The sequence below is a fragment of the Cyprinodon tularosa genome, unplaced genomic scaffold (genome assembly GCF_016077235.1).
Source record: "Cyprinodon tularosa strain WSP-4 unplaced genomic scaffold, ASM1607723v1 ctg90, whole genome shotgun sequence".
Classification (NCBI taxonomy): domain Eukaryota; kingdom Metazoa; phylum Chordata; class Actinopteri; order Cyprinodontiformes; family Cyprinodontidae; genus Cyprinodon; species Cyprinodon tularosa.
The window spans coordinates 2,307,879-2,323,522 of NW_024039674.1; the positions used below are offsets into that span (position 1 = coordinate 2,307,879).

The 15,644-nt window shown below is 39.4% G+C and overlaps 1 protein-coding gene across 1 annotated transcript in view; it reads left to right on the forward strand.

Moving 5' to 3' along the window:
* The window catches only part of shisa9a (shisa family member 9a), a 70,258-nt gene that overhangs the window by 38,454 nt on the left and 16,160 nt on the right, over positions 1-15,644 (forward strand). The gene's annotated exons all lie outside the window — the stretch shown is intronic.

Genomic DNA, 15,644 nt, shown 5'->3' on the forward strand with positions numbered 1-15,644 from the left:
CAGTTGGTATTAAAAGTGCAAAACCCTGTGGTTTTAGTTAGATCTCACAGTTAGATTCTAGTGATTCACAGTTAGAGCTCACAGTTAGATTCTAGTCTAAGAACCATTTATTTTCGTTTACCGCTCGTTATTGCATAAATTTTAGGGCTGGAACAATTAATGGGAATAATCGTGATTAATCGATTATTGAAAGAATGGTAAACTAATTTATTAATCAATTATTGGTTAATGGAGTATAACTTTATTGATCTCACATTGGAGAAATTTACCTCTGCATTTAACCCATCCCCTTAGGGAGCAGTGGGCTGTCATCGTGCGAAACCCGGGAAGCAGTGTGGGGTTAAGGGTGTTGCTCAGGGACCCTGAGTGGCAGTCTGTGGGAGTGGTGCTTGAACTCAGAACCTCAGGATTTCAAGCTCTTTGCCCTAACAACTAGGTCTCCACTCCCCCACATGGTTTAATTATTTTATCGTCTTTAAGGAATCTTTTGATATCCGATTATTAATCGATTCCCTGTAAAAATAACCAACAGATTAATCGATTAGCAAAATACTTGTTTGTTGCAGCCCTAGTTAATAAAAAAAATTAATTGCAAACTTTTGAAGTACTAAATGATGCCTAAGCGATCACCTTAGCATCCACACACCTTTTAAAGCATTCTGGGCAACATGATATAGGAATACACTACATCATGTCTGCACTGTTCAGAGCAAAGGATAATTTAAATATCTGTTAAAAAACTTCATCCCTTTTCCCTCGACTTTACTGGATTTAACATATATAACAGTTCTTGAAATTTTTGACTTTTTGTACTTTATTATCTAAGAGTGATAGCTATGAATCCTTAAGGGGCAAACTGTGGTTACTCCATCCTGTTCCCTTAACAGTGCATGCTTCTGGTTTACTTTGTTTTGTTCATTCTGTATTAAGTTTTTTTTACAATGTCTTTCCCCAGTGCTCATCCACACAACTTTAACACAAACAACTCATGACCCAAAAGCCATTCTGTGGAACACCCACAACTCAAAAGGGATTTTACACCCATCTCCCGGCAACAGTCCCAGGAGCTCAGCGGCCACACTGCAAGGCCTCTGCAGACTCCGTGATGCTTACAGTCCTTAGTGCTGCAGGGTAAAGATATAAGCTAAAGGGAAGCGGTCAAGCAAAATCCAGCTTCTTATGTGCAGTTAACAGACTGAGCAAATAAAGGCATCTTACACAGGCTCACACGTAACCGGCCTACCATTTCCAGTGTGACTAAACAGAGAGGCAGAGAAGACCCCACACTCTCCCACACAAACACAAGGCGGTGTGGATGTCTTCTAATAATTCTAGAATTAGTTCATTAACAGTCCCTGCAGATGTCTAAAAAGATGCTGCAGCTTCTTAAGTGACTTCTGTTTTCCCTGCTAACATCAAGACGAAACGATTTGTCAGCCTGGATTTCATAAAACAATATAAGCAGCCTTTCGGTTTGCCTCTCATCTTTCTTTTTTTTTTTTTTACTTAATTTTATCTATTTCATTGTCAGCACAGAGTTTTGTATCAATATTGATTCCCTAGTTCTTTTACACAAAGATGACGCACATAAAGTGCCTTTTTCACCAAAGCAAAGCAGGTATTTGAATGAAACTTTGGTCCCTTTTTTTCCAAGGATACCTGACAGCCGCTCAGAGGTGAACTACGACAGGATCGAGAGAAGACGAGCAGACACGTGAAGATCCGAGCCGAGGAGACAAACCGAAAGACCAGCAGGCAGCTTAACATAGGTTGCATAACAATGACTTTTTCAGTACAGTACAGCCAGCCTGCCTGTTAATATGTGGGCGCCGGTGACTGAGGGACAATGCGAACTCGGCGTGTGTTGCCGAGCAAATACTACACGAGAGAACGCTGTTGCCATGACGAGAGATGGAGAGAAGGAGATGAGGCATTGCTGCAGCTGATGAACAGAGGAAGGGTTTATTCACTCGCAGAGAGAGCAAAAACAGAGAATAATAGATGAGTCAGCTGCTTTCAAATTTTCAGAGCTGAACCAAAGTGGCGGTAAAAATTATAGCCTACTGTACAGCCAGTGAAAATGGAGATGAGCCAAGCAAGAGATAGGAGCACTCCCACATGCATCACTCGCTTAGGTGTTGATATTTGGGTCTGTCCTCATGTTGCTGCTTTTTCGTTTTGTCCTGCAGAACTTCTCATAGGCATGCCCACAGTGTGTGGCAGATTACAGAGTATTCTTGTCTGGCACAGGAAGAAAGCACAGGTACCTCTCTCGCCTCCAAGCTTCCTGCTGGATGCTTTGAAATCTGTCTGTGGTTTAGGAGCTGCACGCCTTTTCCTCCACAGCGCTCCCTTGTGCACTCTCACGCCAAGCATTGCTGACTGTACGGTCTGTTACCTAGCAGTCATAAGCTCATCTTCCACATGCTGTCTCATCAGTGCAGTCACACTTAATGTAATCCCAGCATTCAGGCTCCATGCACTGTAAATTTATGTAGACATACCCTTCAGCACTAAAACCAAGGTTCACATTCTGGCATAAATTTCAAACCCTCTCCATCCTCCTGCAATTTCTTAAGTAGTATTCTTTCACATTTCTTATTGTCTATGTAAATGCTGTATTTCTAGTTTAAGTAATTAAGGGAACAGCAATGATTCCACCTCAAGCACATCCAAAGAATCACTTATGCAAACAGTTTATGTTGTGAGATCAGAAAACCTGCATGTTTCATATAATAAACTCGGATTCCATCTCATCCAACTTATAAAAATACAATATCAAATGAAGATAAAAATCACAAAAAGGCCTACTTGTAGAGAGCTACGTAGTGGACACCCTAATGTTTGCTCACTTTGATTATAATCAGCTCTACAATTGTCAGTTTCGGCTGTTATATCCCTTTTCTGCATTGATCATGTGTTATTCCATCCATCCTTCTATTTCCTGTCACGCTTGATCCCTGCTGGGGGTCGCGAGGGGTGCTGGTGCCTATCTCTAGCTATCTACGGGCTATCTTGTGTTACTGATTTTGTTAAATAAGAAACAAAATAAATAGCTGCAAGTAGGAATATACGATTCTTACCATATGATCATATGAGTTAAAAATATTGCCAATAAGCAAAAAAAAAAAAGCTGTTAAATGAGCTTTTATTATTCTACTTTAAACACAAGAGCATATTGCTGCTAAAATTGTAAGGCTTAGAACAGAAGGATCCAGTATTCCAGGAGGGCAAACAGTTAGGGTCACTAACCTGGTCTTATAGTTCAGTCCAAATCCAGAGGGTGAGGATGGTTCCAGCCGGTCTGCCACCAACGCTGCGCAGCGGCTGCGGCACAGAGAATCCCAGATGCTGATGTATTGTGGTCGAAGGACAGGCAGGAGTGCAGAACCCAGCAGAAAAAGGTAGACAGGATAATCCAGAGGGTGAAGAAAAAAAGCAGATGTCGGCAAACAGATCAATGGGAACAGACAGGCTCAGAGCTCAGGAGGCAAACAGGTCACACAGGAGTGCTACAATAGGTCTCACCAAATAGCTCAAAATAATCTGGCACTGATGACTGGTCTAAAGCCTGGTTAAATAGAGACTGCTCACCTACGACGGGCAGTCGTAGGTGAGCGGTTAGGGTGTCAGACTTGGATCCCAAAGGTTACCGGTTCGACTCCCGACCCACCAGGTTGGTGGGGGGAGTAATTAACCAGCGCTCTCCCCCATCCTCCTCCATGACTGAGGTACCCTGAGCATGGTACCGTCCTGCCACACTGCTCCCTTGGGGTGCCATTGAGGGCTGCCCCCTTGCACGGGTGAGGCATAAATGCAATTTCATAGTGTGCAGTGTTCACTTGGGTGTGCTGTGTCACAATGACAATGGGAGTTGGAGGAGTTTTCCCAAAAGGGCTTTTCACTTTTCACTAATACAGGTGGATAGAATAAGTGGATAATGAGAACAGGTTGGAGCTAAGCACCTGTCATCAGCACCAAGATGATGAAACCTATTGAACATTAGAGTTATGCAAATGTTTTTATTATAATTTATAGATTTTTCCAAAGCTTTTGGTGGACCATTGCTCTTGCATGAAGAGTACTTTAGGAATAAGGATTATTTAATTAAATGATACCTACCTAAATGATTATGAATTTATTTAACCCTTTTCCCTTCCTACTTTCAATAAGAAAGGGAAAAACACTTATTGCAAACAGGAAATCCAGCAAACAGGAACTGAAGAGGGAGGGCTTTTAAAGGGGACAGAGACAAAGAGAGGGCTAACGAGGGAATTGAAAACAGGTGAGGGCAGAACAGAAAACAGAGCAAGGGAAAGAGGACACAAGAGGGCAGCAGAGGACAACAAATGGAAAACCAAGAAAAACAATATTTACTGGTCTGTTGTGAGGGTTCGTTTTGGTTTGCTAGCCTGGCCAGCCAGGATGACTTATTGTGTTTTGTACAATATTCACGTGTTCAATACTCAGCTTGTCATTTTGGCCTGGGGACGCAATATTGTGTGCAGCGTGTTTAGACTCTGGCCAAAGTTTACCAGATCCATAACACCAAGGGGAGGTGGAAGTTTGTAATACATCCCGCTTAGTGGCTAAATTGCCTGTAATGCAGCAGTGCTTTACTGTATAACAGCCAAGACAGCAGGTGCAACAGAGTGATGTTTTAATGACGCCTTTCTTTATGTCCCTAATGAGCTTTTTTTTTTTTTATAATGTGAGACAGTCTGGCTAGCCAGGCTAATGAAGTGGCTCATCTCTTTTTCATTCTTCAAATAAACGTACATCTTATTAATATTTTTCATTGTGCCAAATCTAAAAAAATAAAACACTAATTGATCATATAGTCTAAAGAACGCAACCCACAAATGACACCAATCTTAATTAGCGGGCTGCAGGTTGGCTATCACAGTAGGATAATTCAACAAGTTACACATTTTTTATAGAAATGTTATTGATAACATGTTTATAACTATGCTTACAATTAAGAGTATTTTGGAAATGGTGATAATTGTTGTTTTTGTGTATCACATACATTTATTATTCATATCATGTGATGCTTTTACCCTCAACAATATTAGTATTGCCAGTGAAACAGTATCAAAGTTTTTGAATCCCCCACTTTGTAAAAGAAGTGCAAAGTGCAAAGAAATAATGAGTTTGCTTGTGTTGCAATTATCAGAGATGGAGTCTTCTATACAGAGCTCCAAAGAGTGTGGACTTTCATTTCCACAACATACACTGCAGTGAGCGGGCCAACCTGTGATGGGATGCCACAAGCTCTGCGGTGCTTTCTGCAATGGACACCCTGCTGCAACAGTACACTGATTGAAATAAATCAGGGGAATCCTGTGATCCCCTTCTCATTGTTCGAGTGAAAGCCCTTTTACAGGATTACTGAACATCCCTATACAGGATTACATCCACGCTCAACAATAAGTATTTTAAATAGCTTCTGAATGGGCCACTTCAGAGGCCACAGAGCATAGAGTGCTTTTGCATATGCGGCTTCATTTAAAAACGCTTTCTGTGAAATTAATAATGGAATTTTGTAGATATGCATGTGAGTGAACAGAGAAATAGTTCAGCACCTATAATAGAGTAAAGTTTTGGTTCCATTAAGAGACAGAGAGAGATACTTTAACTACTTTGAGAGCTCTATGCATCCAAAGCTTATCTTCTAATCTCCAGGCATGTACATTTATTTCTTGAATACACATCCATATATGTATTGTTTTGTTTGTTGAGGCCCTGTGGAAATATTAAAGTAGCAGTAAGATGTTCCAGGCTGTCTGTGGAGATGAGCTGCGTTTACCTCAGAGAATCAGTTCTTGGTTTTGCTCAGCAGGTCACCGTGACCACATCAGTATACTCCTGCTGCATTCCTCTCATCCTGCTGACAGATGTCAATCATCATGGTGGATGGGTTCACCCAGTTTTTTTACATCTAGAGTAGAATATTCCCACTTAAGGAATATTGTACTTTAGATGTCCACAGTAGACAGCTACCTAACATCAGGAATCATTAATCGTCAAGGGTTTTTAACAGCTCTGAAAGGATAATCATTGTTTTCAGGCATACAGGACAGTTGCGTTTTTGCACTGAAACAAAGCTGGACTAGGGGCTTTTCAAGAAGTTTAAACAGGGAGTCAGTGTGATTAACAGACAGAGGCTGTTTGCTCCGTTATCCTCATGCATACACAATGAAGGGAAACTGATCAAGAAAGCCTGATCAGAGATAATAAGTTATGCACTGAAGCATAATATGATCATATTTCCTTTCAAATCTAAATGCAATTAAAAACAACATTAAATATGATTTTGTCCTTAAAATGAAGACTGCAACACACCTTGTATGATGGCACATTCTACAAATCAATGCTAGTAAATCTAGTTTCACAATATTTACTGAGAAAAAAAACATTTATGAAATTCAGTGCAAATCTAGTTTAAAATAAATAATAAAGTTTAAAATAAGTGTATTTGAATACATAGCTGTCAGAGTCGTGGTTTGTTAGTTCCTGTTTTTCTTGGTTTTCCATTTGTTGTCCTCTGCTGCCCTCTTGTGTCCTCTTTCCCTTGCTCTGTTTTCTGTTCTGCCCTCACCTGTTTTCAATTCCCTCGTTAGCCCTCTCTTTGTCTCTGTCCCCTTTAAAAGCCCTCCCTCTTCAGTTCCTGTTTGCTGGATCCTCGTCTAACGTCCTTCTGTCAAGAAACGGTGTTGGTTTGGAGGACCCAAATGCAGAGGCCGTTAGACGAGAATCCAGCAAACAGGAACTGAAGAGGGAGGGCTTTTAAAGGGGACAGAGACAAAGAGAGGGCTAACGAGGGAATTGAAAACAGGTGAGGGCAGAACAGAAAACAGAGCAAGGGAAAGAGGACACAAGAGGGCAGCAGAGGACAACAAATGGAAAACAAAGAAAAACAGGAACTAACAAACCAAGAGTCTGACAATAGCATGTTTGGAAACTCCACCTATTAAACAGGCAATGTGAAACTACAGGTAGGGGAGGGAGATTTCTGCAGAGTTCTAATCTCCATACAGCCAAAAAAACTCTGATCCTAATTATAATTATGTGAAAACATGATGGGAAGTAAAATAATTCTAACCTGGGAGCAGGCTCATTGATTGACTAAATTGTTTTTTTTATTATTCTTATTTTAAAAGTTATAATTGCAAAGACTAGGGCGGCAATTACTTGCATTTGCAATATAATCACAATTTTACAAAATAAAATTTTCAAAACTCTGGGGCACTCAGACAGTGTTGATTACAGGTGCTGGTCATACAATTAGAATATCATGAAAAAGTAGATTGATTTCAGTAATTCCATTTAAAAAGTGAAACTTGTATATTATATTCATACATTACATACAAACTCATATATTTCAGATGTTTATTTTGTTTAATTTTGATGATTACAAATGACAACAAATGAAAATCTCAAATTCATCATATCAGAAAATTAGAATATTGTGAAAAGGTTCAAATTTGATGGCCCCTGGTGCCACACTCTAATCAGCTAATTAACTCAAACCACCTGCAAAAGCCTTTAAATGGTCTTTCAGTCTAGTTCTATAGGCTACACAATCATGGGGAAGACTGCTGACTTGACAGTTGTCCAAAAGACGACCATCGACACCTTGCACAAGGAGGGCAAGACACAAAAGGTCATCGCTAAAGAGGCTGGCTGTTCACAGAGCTCAGTGTCCAAGCACATTAATAGAGAGGCGAAGGGAAGGAAAAGATGTGGTCGAAAAAAGTGTACAAGCAAGAGAGATAACCGCACCCTGGAGAGGATTGTGAAACAAAACCCCTTCAAAAATGTGGGGGAGATTCACAAAGAGTGGACTGCAGCTGGAGTGAGTGCTTCAAGAACCACCACACACAGACGTATGAAAGACATGGGTTTCTGCTGTCGCATTCCTTGTGTCAAGCCACTCTTGAACCACAGACAGCGTCAGAAGCGTCTTGCCTGGGCTAAAGAGAAACAGGACTGGACTGCTGGTGAGTGGTCCAAAGTCATGTTCTCTGATGAAAGTAAATTTTGCATTTCCTTTGGAAATCAAGGTCCCAGAGTCTGGAGGAAAAGAAGAGAGGCACTTCATCCACGTTGCTTGAAGTCCAGTGTAAAGTTTCCACAGTCAGTGATGGTTTGGGGTGCCATGTCATCTGCTGGTGTTGGTCCATTGTGTTTTCTGAGGTCCAGGGTCAACGCAGCCACATACCAGGAAGTTTTAGAGCACTTCATGCTTCCTGCAGCTGACCAACTTTTTGGAGATGCAGATTTCATTTTCCAACAGGACTTGGCACCTGCACACAGTGCCAAAGCTACCAGTACCTGGTTGAAGGACCATGGTATCCCTGTTCTTAATTGGCCAGCAAACTCTCCTGACCTTAACCCCATAGAAAATCTATGGGGTATTGTGAAGAAGAAGATGCAATACACCAGACCCAACAATTCAGAAGAGCTAAAAGCCACTATTAGAGCAACCTGGGCTATCATAACACCTGAGCAGTGCCACAGACTGATCGACTCCATGCCACGCCGCATTGCTGCAGTAATACAGGCCAAAGGAGGCCCAACTAAATACTGAGTGCTGTACATGCTCATACTTTTCATGTTCATACTTTTCAGTTGGCCAACATTTCTATAAATCCTTTGTTTTTATTGGTCTTCAGTAATATTCTAATTTTCTGATATGATGAATTTGAGATTTTCATTTGTTGTCATTTGTAATCATCAAAATTAAACAAAATAAACATCTGAAATATATGAGTTTGTATGTAATGTATGAATATAATATACAAGTTTCACTTTTTAAATGGAATTACTGAAATCAATCTACTTTTTCATGATATTCTAATTTTATGACCAGCACCTGTATACAACACTTAACAAGAGTAAAATATTTGCTTTCTTACTCCAGCCCTTTAGGTGGCAGTAATATGCTTAACATGAAATTGCTGCTACCAGAGGTGTCAAGTAACAATGTACAAATACTTCGTTACCCAACTTAAGTAAAAATTTTCGCTATCTATACTTTACTAGAGTATTTATTTTTTAGAAAAATAAATAAATAAATTATAGGAGTCTTCCTACTCCTATAATTGTTTTCTCTACTTTTGAAATTTTGTTATGCACTGTTTGTATTAAAAAAAAATAACAAAACCATAAAAATAATTTTTTTCATCCAGACAATTCATTTCTTTGTGGTTGGCCTCAGTACTACATTAGCTTTTTGTTCACACATACGTAGTTTTTCAAGATGATGCAAAGTTAAATTTGACACTGTTGCCATCAGTTAAAAAAATAAGAAAAATAATTGTAAGGAAGTTATCATCCAGAATTGTAGAAAAATGCTATTTTAATAGGGTAGCACAATAATCAGTAAAAGATTTACAGTAAAGTATCTTTCCTCAACATTGTTGCCAGCATTAAATTTACTTTTATACTATAAGTAGTTATAATAAAATGCTACTTTTACACTTTTACTTGAATAAAAAGCTTAAGTTGATACTCTAACTTCTACAAAAGTGTTTTATTAGGATTTATACTTCTACTTGAGTAATGAATTGATACATCTTGCTGCCACACAGAGGGAAGGAGAGAGCTTCAGCTAGCATGCAGATCCATGCATGGAGATAGAAGTAAGTTATTTCCCACTCAGTAGTAACAGTAAAGTCCTGCCTAAGCTTTCAAGGACATAAAACAATATAACCCTTGTTGTTAGTGCTGTTGGCAAACCCTTAGTATAAACATTTTAAAGGAAATCCCTGTGTCTACACCTTAAAGATTTCTCTCTCCGGTTCGTTTTTCTGAGAAGAGATCACTTGTGACAAACTCTTTAATTAACACTTATTATGTATACGTATTTAATAAGCATTAGACATCACAACAGATTTAGGAAGAAATTGGAGTCTTACTCAGATCAGAGAAGTTGCTTAGAGTTACAGAAGGCAGCTGCTTACCAACTGGGCTCAATTTTCGTGAACTGGCCACGATTAACAGTTAAAGAAGAATTTTATACCACTATAGTCTACATCATCACATTTAGTGTGAACATCAGTGCTGACACGCAACAGGCAGCTAATATTAAGGTGGAATAAACCCACACATCATCAATGATAAATATCCTAACAAACATGAACAAAATCTATAGAAATTAAATAGATCAAATATGCACTAAGCACTTTATAACTCAGGCAAAAACAAAAAAAAAGAACGTTAAACAAGAAAAGGATGTGCTATGTTTTTATTTCTTTTAACATCTAATATGACTAACAGGCCGAGTGAATGTTTTTACTCTTTAGTGTTCACAAAAAACTATGACAGTACTCTCCTTTATAAATCTGTAAATACATCACTAAATAAGGCAACATGATGGCTTTAAGTAAGTGGAGAAATTGGATCTGAGATTAAAAAGTCGGACACTAAGCCGGGCTTAATGTGGAGCGTTCTGCATAGGGTTTGGTGGAATTATCTCGTCACATGAATTCTGTTTCATAGAAAACAAGTGGTAGAACTGGGAACAGATTAAACTGAAAAGGTACTCTTGCATTTTTTATCATGAATGCTCATACTGTAGCTTATACAGACCTTATAACAGGTACTTTCTATATCAACATTAAATAGGCTACACTAGAGCGTAATTAACTGAATAGTTTATGTCATATCAGTGTTACAGTCATTAAACCCCCTGTTATTGTAACTCATACCAATATATCGCTCACGCATCAAGGCAAGTTGAGAAAAGGAAATAAAACATAAAAACAGTCCATACCATTATGACGGTTCTGCTTTAAGATAATATTACTCCTAAAACAGATAAAGCCTATGATGAACCTAGAAAAACAATTGAAGTCACAATGGACATTTTTTCATACTGTGCTAAAGAGCACAGCAGAGTAGCAGCTGTTATTGCGGCTGGACTGAATTTCTACTACATATGATGTCATCCTCTGGCATAATAATGACACAGCTCAGTTTCTTCCAAACTCCAACCATTCTCTGCCGTCTCAGTGCCTCTTTAGTCTCCTTCAACTTGTCTCAGTTTGTCCACAGCTTTCAGTGATCTATGTTTCCAAAACAGTAGGACCCTTTAATGGGTGCTTTGTGTACCGGTACTTCAGTTTTTATATAATAATTAATTCTATTTACTAGCATTGAATACAGAATTTTTCATCTATCTCTTTTCTGCCTGTCTGTCAATCATAACTGATATGTTTGTTGTATTAGAGTTGGTGCCAAGTTCAGCTGTTTAATTAGTACAGACACAAGATGCCTTTGTCTTGCCATTTGCGCTGTGCAGGTTTACATGTATAAGTGAAGCTTTCAGCAACACAGTGCACCTCTGAGATAAAAGAGAGAATCTGCTGAGGGAAATCGATTTTCTCCTGCACAACACCCTCATCTATGTTTGCTGTTAGTGCCAAAAAGTCTGCAGCCGGAACCCCTTTCATGGAGGTGCTGAAAGTTAAGATAGGATGATGTGATACAAGCACATTTCTGCACATGCACACCTTGATCAAGTTTCTTCTGGTTCTGCTTTTTTGTACCTCTTCATCAAACAGTTCAATCTGAAAAACTCACACAGAAACAAAAGACAATTAGAAGAATTTTCTTGACACAATTACTTTAGTTTTTGGCATTCAGACCTTGGCAGGAAACAGTGCTGAATTTGGCTCTGGTATCCATGAACAGGGAAACATCCCTGTTCTGTACCTCAAACTGGTGGTGGAGTGGAGATGGATGAAGTTGGTCAGCCAATGGCTGCTGTATGGAGAGATCCAGAGGACTGTGTGAGCTGATGCTAGTGCTTGACTAGGGAACCTGAAGATGGAGGCCCAGCTTGGATAACACAGGTTGCATAAACCTGTCCATGATGAGCAAGCATGAGACGTAGACATAGACAGTACTTTATTGATCCCTTGGGAAGACTCCTTCCAGAAATTAAGAATAATGGAGGATAGTGGAGAGAAAAAAACTCCCCTTTAGGGAAGAAACATCTGGCAGAAGCAGGCTCAACATGGCGGTCTTCTGCCGGACCACTTTAGATGGGACAGGTAACAAAGTAAGAGTCATGGAGGAATGACACTCTGATGAAGCTTTAGTTATGGTGGTGGAGAGGGGAATGGAGGGTTGAATCATCGTCGGCTGAGTCAAAGTCTGACATAGCACAACCACTGCCTGTGCTTGGGTAGCAGACTGAGATGTTGACTTGGAGACCCTTTAAAGTCGTAGGGAAGTCATATTTAAATGTCAAATCATTCTGGCTTAAACATGTATATAAATGTACTCTTTATCAGACTATATTGTCCCAAAAGTTAGAAAATTTCTATTTGAAAAACAAATCTTGTCTTAAAATCTGTTTGTTTGTATTTTTCCCGTTATCTTATGCAGGCCAGTTAGTTATATGTCAGCTTGTACACCTAAATTCAGCCAATTATATATCAACAGTTATCTGTCAGTCACATTTTTTCGGTCATAGCATTTTGATTCATATGTCGCAGCTAATATACGCAACGGTTGAAATAAGAATAATTTACTTTCCCATTGAGTTCCGTCCCAGTGTTCATGGGGATGGACGTCTGTGTCTTCAACAGGCGTAGAGCTAACAGAACTGGCAGCTTTGCGAGACAAGGGCTCACACATGTACGACAGTAAGCCTTCTACATCAAACCAAGCTTCTGCCTCCCTGGCGTCCTCTTCCACAACATCTTCCTCCCTGCTTTCCTCCTCCAAATAAAAAATGCATGACGGAGGAGACTCATCCACGACCTCTGACACAAAACTCTCCTCCTCTTGCATGTTTCCGCTGTCCATAGTGTTCCTTAAGAGTGGTGTTGCTAAGTGCTAATTGGTCCCAATTTAATTTCTCATTGGGAACCTACTAGCCCTAAGTTGCTAACTGGTTAGCAAAATGCTTCTGAGAGACCGGCCACAATCAAACTTGCTTGTAAAACCTTCCGCCACAACAATCCCACCCTCTTGATAATGGACCAATCACGTTCACTTTATTCCCTACCGTAAAGTCGAGCATCACTCAGCAGAATTCGGAACTGCAACCGTTGGAACAGCCGCTTCCCTACGACTCTAAGATGAACTCTGGATGCTGATTGGCTTTAGTGGAGAGGTGGTTCATAACTGATTGGCCTGTGTTGGAAGTGGGTCCATCTAGGCTCCATTTTTGTATATAAGAGAAGAAATCAGAAAAACATCCAAAGCTCTGCAGGCCTCACTGCCTTATCTAAAGTCACAGGTCATGATTTAACCACTCTGCAGAACATGTCTTCCTAATAGGAGAGATCTAAGGTGAAAAACATTGCTGACTCAAAAAAGGAACAAAAGCCCCCACACCTTTTTAAAAGATTTGCGTCCAGATACATCTGTTGTAAAACTAATGCCACATTTCAAACAGAGTACCAAAATTCAAACATGGGGGTGGTAGTGTGATGGTTTGGGACATCTTTGCTGCTTCTGGACAACTTACATAAATTCAATGAAATAAAGATCTGGCCAACTGGTTTGTGTCTATTTGCTCAAGCACAAAAAAAACAACAACAAGAGAAATCTGTAGGTGTTTCAGCTGAAAAAAGGCTGCCAAGGGGTCACCTTTAAAAGGAGCTTTAAATGAAAAACCTGATTCAGATAGCTTCCTCTAACAAGCTTGTTTACACCTGTTTCTTTACACTCCCCATCACTCTGTCTCCATCCATCTCTATGAATCAATTCAGTTTCAAATCCGTTCAATTTGGTTTATTTATATAGCGCTAATGCACAACACATATCATCTTAAAGCACTTTACTGAGATAATAATCAAGCAGAGCTTTTAGCAGAAAGTATTCACTGAGTTAGAGACCTCTTTTATCTAAATACAGGATTTTGTAATTATGTTTTCAGTACAGCCGCAGAAAATTTCATTTTAAATCATGTAGCTCTGCAGACCCATTTTTGCACCTCCACTCTTTATTAGCCAGTAATGAAACCACTATTTTAGAATAAATGTAAAACATCTGATTCTTCCCACAGAATCCATTACCAAAACACTTACACACATACGTGATCACACACTAAAATACTGAGGTATCTGGTAGTCACTAGATGATCTGAAATGTAAACAAGAAATGTAATAGCATGATGGATAAACTCACAATTTCTACAAGGGTATTCAGCAAAAAATATTCAGGGTGCTCTCAGTTTGAGGGATTAAGGATGAGGAACCTTTTTCCTCAGCCACGGTAATTTTCTGTGGCCGTTCTCAAAAGAACACATGGCAGATAAACAGAGCTTTGCAAACAAAATACTTTTAAAATCATTACATTTGCAATTAACTTTAAAGAGACTTTTAGTTAGCTTTTTAACTGTATCTGTTGTGAAAAAAAATTAAGATCACTGGATACCAGTTAATAGGGTTTTAATAGGGAAGCTGCATTAATGAACATTTTAAAAGTTTGCAAACAATGAGTTTATCTGTGCAGCTGTAAAACGGGGAGCCAAATTTAGTGTTATTAAAGTTATTGTTACCACCTGGCAAAATTGGCATTAGAAATAGGGTTTATGATCGCAAGTAGCATACGTAACCACAACACAGACCTCCTAAATCCCTGTCATGGATGTTGTTCTATAAAACGAAAGCTATAGCAGAAATTTTGCTTTTAATTCATGTCAAAGCTCAGAGTTTTTACTGTTTTCCTGTCATCAGTTATTTCCACCTAATGCAGCAGCTGAGATTAGGATGACGTAGTCGGCTCATTGCACTACCCTACCATACTAAAAAGACAAAGACTGAATCGTTAATTGTTTCCTAACTGGAATGACTGCCCTTTGGGGAAATCATCCCTACATTCAATTGATGTGGAGGATAACCACAATCTCAGGTGTTTTTATCTCATCATCAAGCATCTGGTTTCCATTTGTTTAGACTTTGGGCTGTCAAAGCAGTAGAAGTTTGATGATAAAATAAGAGGATTAGAAAAGTAGTCTTCATAAATCATTCATTATTTCTTAAGTGAATGATTTTTCCGTCCTAAGTCCAGTTGCTGTTTGAGTAGTCAGTTGGCATTTCTTCAATCAGATCACTCAACTGGGCCAAGCTATGGCCTAGAGAAAGATCCAGTTTCAATGCATTCTGGATGTAATGTGTAATCTTTTAAATATGAGCTTCTTCCAAGAAAAGGCGATAGGGGCTTCCTGATGTTAGCGCTGCATCTATTCATGTCCACTAAGAATAAAGTGTGATCACTGCAGCTGTAATTAGAATGCCTGAGATCCACAGGGTTACAGTTCTGATGCCCCTGATGGCGGAGGTCTTTCTCCCTTCAATCCAGTATCTACAGACTCACTTTGCAGTGGAAACATATCTGCTGCTTAATATATTTCAATGGATAATCACACCACATTTAATTATATGTTTTATTTTTGGGCAGAGGGTTTCTTCCACCTGAGCTGTAGATCTGTGGAGCTCCTCTTGAGTTTTATTTGCAGCTTGGCTGCTTCTTGCTTCAAACTTCTCCAAAACTTCCTCCCCGAACTGTCTGCTGTGTTCCTTGGTCTTTTTTAATGTGTTTTTTCCTCTGATGATCAAACTATGAATCATTTTCCGTCGCCTCACACATTGTGTCATTTTATCACATGAAACCTACTC